Consider the following 6,377-nt stretch of genomic DNA (forward strand, 5'->3'; position numbering starts at 1 on the left):
GTATGATCACCTGAGCTACTGCTTCATAATATGGCAGGATATTATGTTTAGGAGAAATCCTCAAATGTATCCACATTAGAGGAGTCTTTTGCCACAACAATCCTGTAGGCATATGAATTGTATTAAAAATTAACAGATGTAAAGGCAAAGAGTAATCTATATAAGTGATAAATTGTTCTTCAATAGCTCTTTCCACTAGTTGTAAGGCCAACAATTGATTAAGTATAAGTCCTCAAGAATTAACACCGGCCTGTCGCCATGCAGGAAACTTCCGCCCAGTCTAGGAGCAGGGTTGGCAGAAGTCGGGAATCTCCAATTCAGTGCCGGATCCGCACTGCTGGACAAGCAACTTCATGTTCTCATTTCTCGTATTTCTTGGATACTCTATATAACCATAATTGTAAGGCTAATACTCCAGGTAGTATGGCCTTGTTGCTCAGGGTAATCATCGACCAGCCATCCCAGCATGTTTCTTGGAATGAGTAGAAGCTGCACTTGGGCACAGTATAATAGTGACTTGGAAACTTTGGACTGTGGCTTACCTTAGCTTTTTGTAGCACCAGGCTTTCTTCTGTGTCTTCTTGTATGAGAAATCAAAATTAGGAGTTCTCAACCTTGGCTGCCCATGACAGTCACCTGGGGAGCTTCTAAACCAGACTTCAGACCAGTTGCAGATAGAAATTGAGACTCTGTGGAATATAGATGACACTAAGGTTCTGTACCTCACTTGGGAATCAGTAAACCATGGCATCTAAGAAATTTGCCATTAAATGTGGGAACTTCGCAGTCCTGGTGGATCTTCATGTATTGCCACAAGGTTCAAATAGAGACTCCAGTTGGTTTTCTAAACAGAAGAAAGAGGAAGTTTGTTTGCTGTTAAAAGAAACCATTGATTCCAGAGTTAAGGAGTACGTGGGCATTTATAAACAGCACAAGCCATCAAGTGCAGAATTCACAAGATCCAGTGCCTTGTCCTTAAAAGGTTATGGCTTTCAGATCACAGCTTATTTCCTCAAGAGAGGGATACACCTTCACTGTATCCAGAGCTCCCAGAATACTGAACTTCGTATATTTCCTGAGAGATTTGTGGTGTGTGTTAGTCAGCTTGCATTTGGTCATGATATTTGGGCAAACCAGAATGAAAAATCGTGTGAGAAGAACTAAATCAAAAGGCACTGATGTGAGCAAACCACAGCCCAGCGGGGACCTCGTGGGAAGATCTAGTGACTCAGTAATTACTGTGGTACCATGGAGGAAGGATGCCTCAGCCATTCTCCTGTCAGAATCTGTGGGTCAAGCACAAGATGACATAAGAGCAGCCAAGAGCCACCAGGAGCTTCCTGTTCAAAAGCTGGAAAATGTTTCTCAGACTCAGCCAGGAGACACTTGCAGCCAGCAGCAACTTCATCCTGGGGAGTGGTTAAAGATGGGGCTTCTAAGCAGGAGCCCTGCATATAACTATGAGTCAGCATCACCAGGTCCAAAGCAAAGTCTGAGAGCAGCCAAGACACAGCAGAAACACAGGAATTGTGAGTCTGTGGAAGACTCTGACCACCGCAGGAGAGTTTCTCTTGGAAATGAAGGATTAGTCCCGGAGGATGCGGCCGAGGAAAGGAGCGCAGCTGTCAGGGTTTTGCCAGCCTTAGAGTTGTCAGATCCTGGGTTGCTTTTGAACAAGATTTGGCAAAAGCCACAGCTAAGGAAGAGCTACATGCTTTGGAAAATCTCTCCTCCAGACATCTTATGACAAACAACCCGGGGCAGGCACAGCAGACCGACTCAGCTGCAATTACTGAACGATTAGCTACAGATCAGGGCGGCCCCAGCAAGAAAAGAAAGAAACTGCAAAGTTACAACAGAGGATGTAGTGGCAAGAAAAACTGAGGATACAGTACCTGGGGTACTGGAAGAAATTAGGGCAATTACTTTAAATAAATAAATATTTAGGAGCTGGAGTTATGTCTCACTTAGTGCTCTTGCAGAGGACCCAAGTTTACGTTCCAGGCACCTAGAAGGTGACTTACAACCATCGTGAACTCCAGATCCAGAAGACCCAACACACTCTTTGACCTCCATGGGCACCAGGCCTGCGTATGGTATGCATATATACCAGGCAAAACACACATACATGTAAATCTTTTTGTAAAATTGTTTGTGTTGGAATTGGCCTTCATAGTCACCTCCTGGAGGCTATTTTCCTAACAGGCTTGTAACTTTTTCATCATTTTAGAACTGTCTCCAGAAAATACTATATTGACAAAGAGCCATCCACTGGTCAAGGAGTAAACTATGTATCTAGGACCCCAAGGAGAAATCAGTAATGGTGGCCTTCTCACCCCATCACTATGAAGACCTCCTGATTGGGGGGGTTGGGGGAGGCAGAGACAGTACCAGGTACTTCTGGCCACATCTTGTGCTGCAGTCCTCTGACTTCTCAAACTGAGTACCTGACAGTAAGAATAAGTCAGCAGTCTCAGCATGTGATTCTGTGAGGAATGCAGGTATTTGGGTCTCAGACATATGGAATGAAGAACTGTGATTCTGAAATGGACTAAAGTTGAAAACAGCTCCCTAGAACTTACATCCTACAGCCTAGTTACCGTGGCTTCCTTCAGCTGGGGACACATGTGGAAATGTACACCCCGTGCTTCCTTCAGCTGGGGACACATGTGGAGATGTACACCCCGTGCTTCCTTCAGCTGGGGACACATGTGGAGATGTACACCCCGTGCTTCCTTCAGACTTGGATTTGGGGTGTGAGTCACTTTGTTCCCAGGTTCATATGCTAAGGATGGACACAATGCCTAGGTTGCTCTTATATCTGGAGTTACCAGAAATGTATGCATAATTCATCCCAGTCTGAGATGAAGACATGGAAGAGGTGTGTCCTGTGTAGCACAAGTTTGACCCTGTCCTTGTCCACACCCCCCATATTCTGGTTGCAGTTAAGACAGACCAGAATCCAAAGCTAGGGCAGTGGCCGTTCCAGTTCCCAATTTGGAAAATTTCCCAGAGCATTTAAATGTCCTCTTCAGTTGTGTAGTCAGCCCTCAAGATAGACAGGAAGCCAGAGCTATCAGCCTGGACACTTCATCTGCTCACCCCAACCTCAAAGGACCAGAAACTGCTTGCTGGTGTCCCTCTCCTTTCCCGCCTAGCTTTTTTTGTTTTCTTGAGAGCTGATTTCAAGATGTTGAGTCCTCAATGAAAGCATGAGTAGTCACCATTGTACAGAGAGCTAAGATATTCTGACCTGGAATAGATGGGATTTGAATTATTTAATGGCTAAGGTCATATTCTGTATTTAATTGTACTTATATGAAGAATGTGCTTTCAAGAAATGTTTTGCTTTTCAAATCTGTTCCATTATATTATAGGAAATAGTGATTATTGTGACCAATGATTTAAAAAAAAAGTATGTTAAGAGTTATAGATAGATGTGGCTTTATAGCAGCCTTCATGCACAATGGATTTTAATAGGATTAGCAGAGCTCTGGGCTTCTATACTCTGCCATATGTTTAAGGAATTTTGCCCTTAATCATTTTCCTTCAGCATGTTTGAAACACCTCTCCATGTCCTGTTTCTTGAATGATTTTATAATTCCTTGAATATATGCATAAAGGGGCAAATTAATCCCCAGTGTTTTGTTACTTATCAGGTGGGACATGAAGTATTGTCTACTGTTGGGAATGGTATGAGTTTTTATATTCTTAATTACTGTAACAATTTAGCATTTGAAAGTCTGAGACACTGTCAGGATTGATAGTCAGAACCAAGTTCTTCAACCCTTTCATTCTCCAAATTAAAGTTATATTTAGGTCCCTGTGATTCTGATCCTTAGAGGAAACACTCACCCAATTCCGTTGATAACTGAACTCAAGACAGTCCTCAGTATCTGAGATGCTAAGCCACCTCCATGTACTATCAAATGACATTTTAATAGATGAAAGCTAGTTAGGTCTTTTTGTATTTTCTTTCCTTCTCCCTCATTCCCCAGTTTAAAAACATGGAAAAGCTGGCCTGGTGGCACATGCCTTTAATCCTAGCACTTGGGAGGCAGAGGCAGGTAGATCTCTGAGTGGGAGGCCAGACTGGTCTACATAATAAGTTAGTGAACAGACAAAACTACATAGTGAGACCTTGTCTCAGAACAAACAAATCAGTATGGGAATAATCTGTGATTTTTCTCCCATAAGTGCTTTTCTTTGCCACTGGAAGTTAACTCACCAAGACATGCATATGATTTGTGCAGTGTAAAGAAGCACTTGGTGCTGGAATAGTATGTAAATGTATTTAATTTTTTAAGAAACAAGACTTATGAGTCTTGAATACTTGGTGAAGGGGGTGTTCTGCATGTGCAGTGACCACTAAGACACCAATAAGAAAGAAAAAGACACAAAAAGTCTCTGTATTTTGATGTTTGAAGAATCCAGTTCATCTCTGGATGGACCTTCTCAAAGTGGATCTTAGTGGTGATGATGGGGTCTCAGTATAATTGTTTTATGTTTGATGTCATGTTTTGATTTCAGCTGAAATTGTACCTCTCATTGATTGGCCTTTGACTTCAGAAAAAGCCCCGACTAGGACGGACACATAGGGAAGGAAGCATCTATGCCCAAGAGAATGACCTAGGATCAGTGTCAGCCTTCGTAGTTTTTTAAGCTCCTTGGCAGGTCGTACTGTAATATTTCCACAAAACAGTAGTGAATGGCCCTCTGAATAATAAGCAACTTTTCAAGAGCCAAAACACGTACTGTGCAGCATTCTGGGACTGGAATATGGAAATTGTTTTAATTTCTTCTTTTCTCTTATGAGGAAATCACTGCACTTGGTTTGTCAAGACAAGAGAGTTCATTCCCCTGTATTGAAACAGTGATGAATTAAAACATGTTGGAGCAAGTTTTCTAAGAAAATCAAAATTAAACTGGTTTCTCTTAAATAGCTTAAAGCTTTCCACAGTACACAATAAATGAAGCATTGTAAAGTGAAGTTAATGCAAGTAGTCACTTAAGACAGAAGTCTAAGCAGATAGATAGATAGATAGATAGATAGATAGATAGATAGATAGATAGATAGATACACACACATCATCAGTCTTGCAGTTCCAGGCTGTAATTCATTCTCAGAAACCTGCTGAAATCCCTCTAATTTTGTTTCTATATATACTTAACAAGACAGGGAGCAAATGTGTGTCAATATGTAGCATGACAAAGAGAACTTGGGTGAAGTTTTCTACTTGTGAGGACCCATTTGGCATGGGCTTGAAATATCTCTGGGTAAGTCTCATCTGTGGCCCAGTGTCCCCACACTACAGTAAGGCTTCCATAACCATTCTAAGCAAAGGGAGCTTTTGTTTATTGAAGTAAAATCAGTAAAGGCGTGCAGTTGGCTCCCCAGGGCAGCTGGCCGACCGGTGCTAATAGGTGCTAACTTGACAGATTCTCAGGATGAGTTTCCAGATGGAATTAGACAGCGCCACAATCTCCAGGAGAGCCCTGGTCCTCTCAGTCAAGTATGTTTAATAGACTGAGTGTCCACAGAATAAAAACACTTTTGTAGTGAAAATGTACCTGTTTTATGAATAAACATGTGGGTTTTGTGAATTTAAAAAAAAAAAAAAAAAAGAATTAACACCATTAAAATATGTAATAAAAAAAAAAAGAATTAACACCATTATGTGGAAACAGGTAGGAACTGAGGACACTAAGAACAATTTTTTTTTTACAATTTGATATGCACATTCTCTAAAAATACCAACATATTATCTTAAGCCATTACTGTCTTGATTATATAAAGAATGAGATCATATGGCCAATCATTTCTATGTAAGGCCTGTAATCTGCCTAAAATATAAATCCAGCATGGCATTGCCCCAAGGTCTTGTCCAGGCAATCCAGGACAAATTCTTAAATGTCCAAAAACAGTCTTCTTAAAAGAACAGCATTTTTTCTTATGAGTTGTATATGCATAAACCATTGCAAATTTGAGAATTTATAGTATCTGAGGGATGAACAATTTTAAGCAATTGTAAGCTCTGAGTTATATATTGATAAATATACAAATTAAAGCCTGATTATTCAACATTTTAAAACACCATCTATACCACACAATTTAATTATCTGTGCTTAAGCAGGAGGAAACTCAAAAGAATAAGTGTGTGGTCCAATTCACATATACTTTTCTCCCCTAGAAGGGCTGTTTTTAAACACAGTAAATGGGATGCATGCATGAATTTATAGAAGGTACAAAAGCATGCATAAAAACAATTTTTAACTTATCTTTAGGATGATTATCAATTTTATTTAAAATGATGGCATGCAATGGGCCAAATATCAATATTCTGCAATAACCAATTTAATTGCTGTTTGGAACAAGG

General features: G+C 40.5%; 1 pseudogene; it reads left to right on the top strand.

Moving 5' to 3' along the window:
* The first annotated feature begins 228 nt into the window (after positions 1 to 228).
* Positions 229 to 5,593, top strand: LOC147004435 (protein SLX4IP pseudogene; annotated as a pseudogene).
* Positions 5,594 to 6,377: the final 784 nt, after the last annotated feature.

Source organism: Mus caroli, unplaced genomic scaffold (genome assembly GCF_978045245.1).
Source record: "Mus caroli unplaced genomic scaffold, Mus_caroli_1 scaffold_6, whole genome shotgun sequence".
In the NCBI taxonomy this organism is placed as follows: Eukaryota; Metazoa; Chordata; class Mammalia; order Rodentia; family Muridae; genus Mus; species Mus caroli.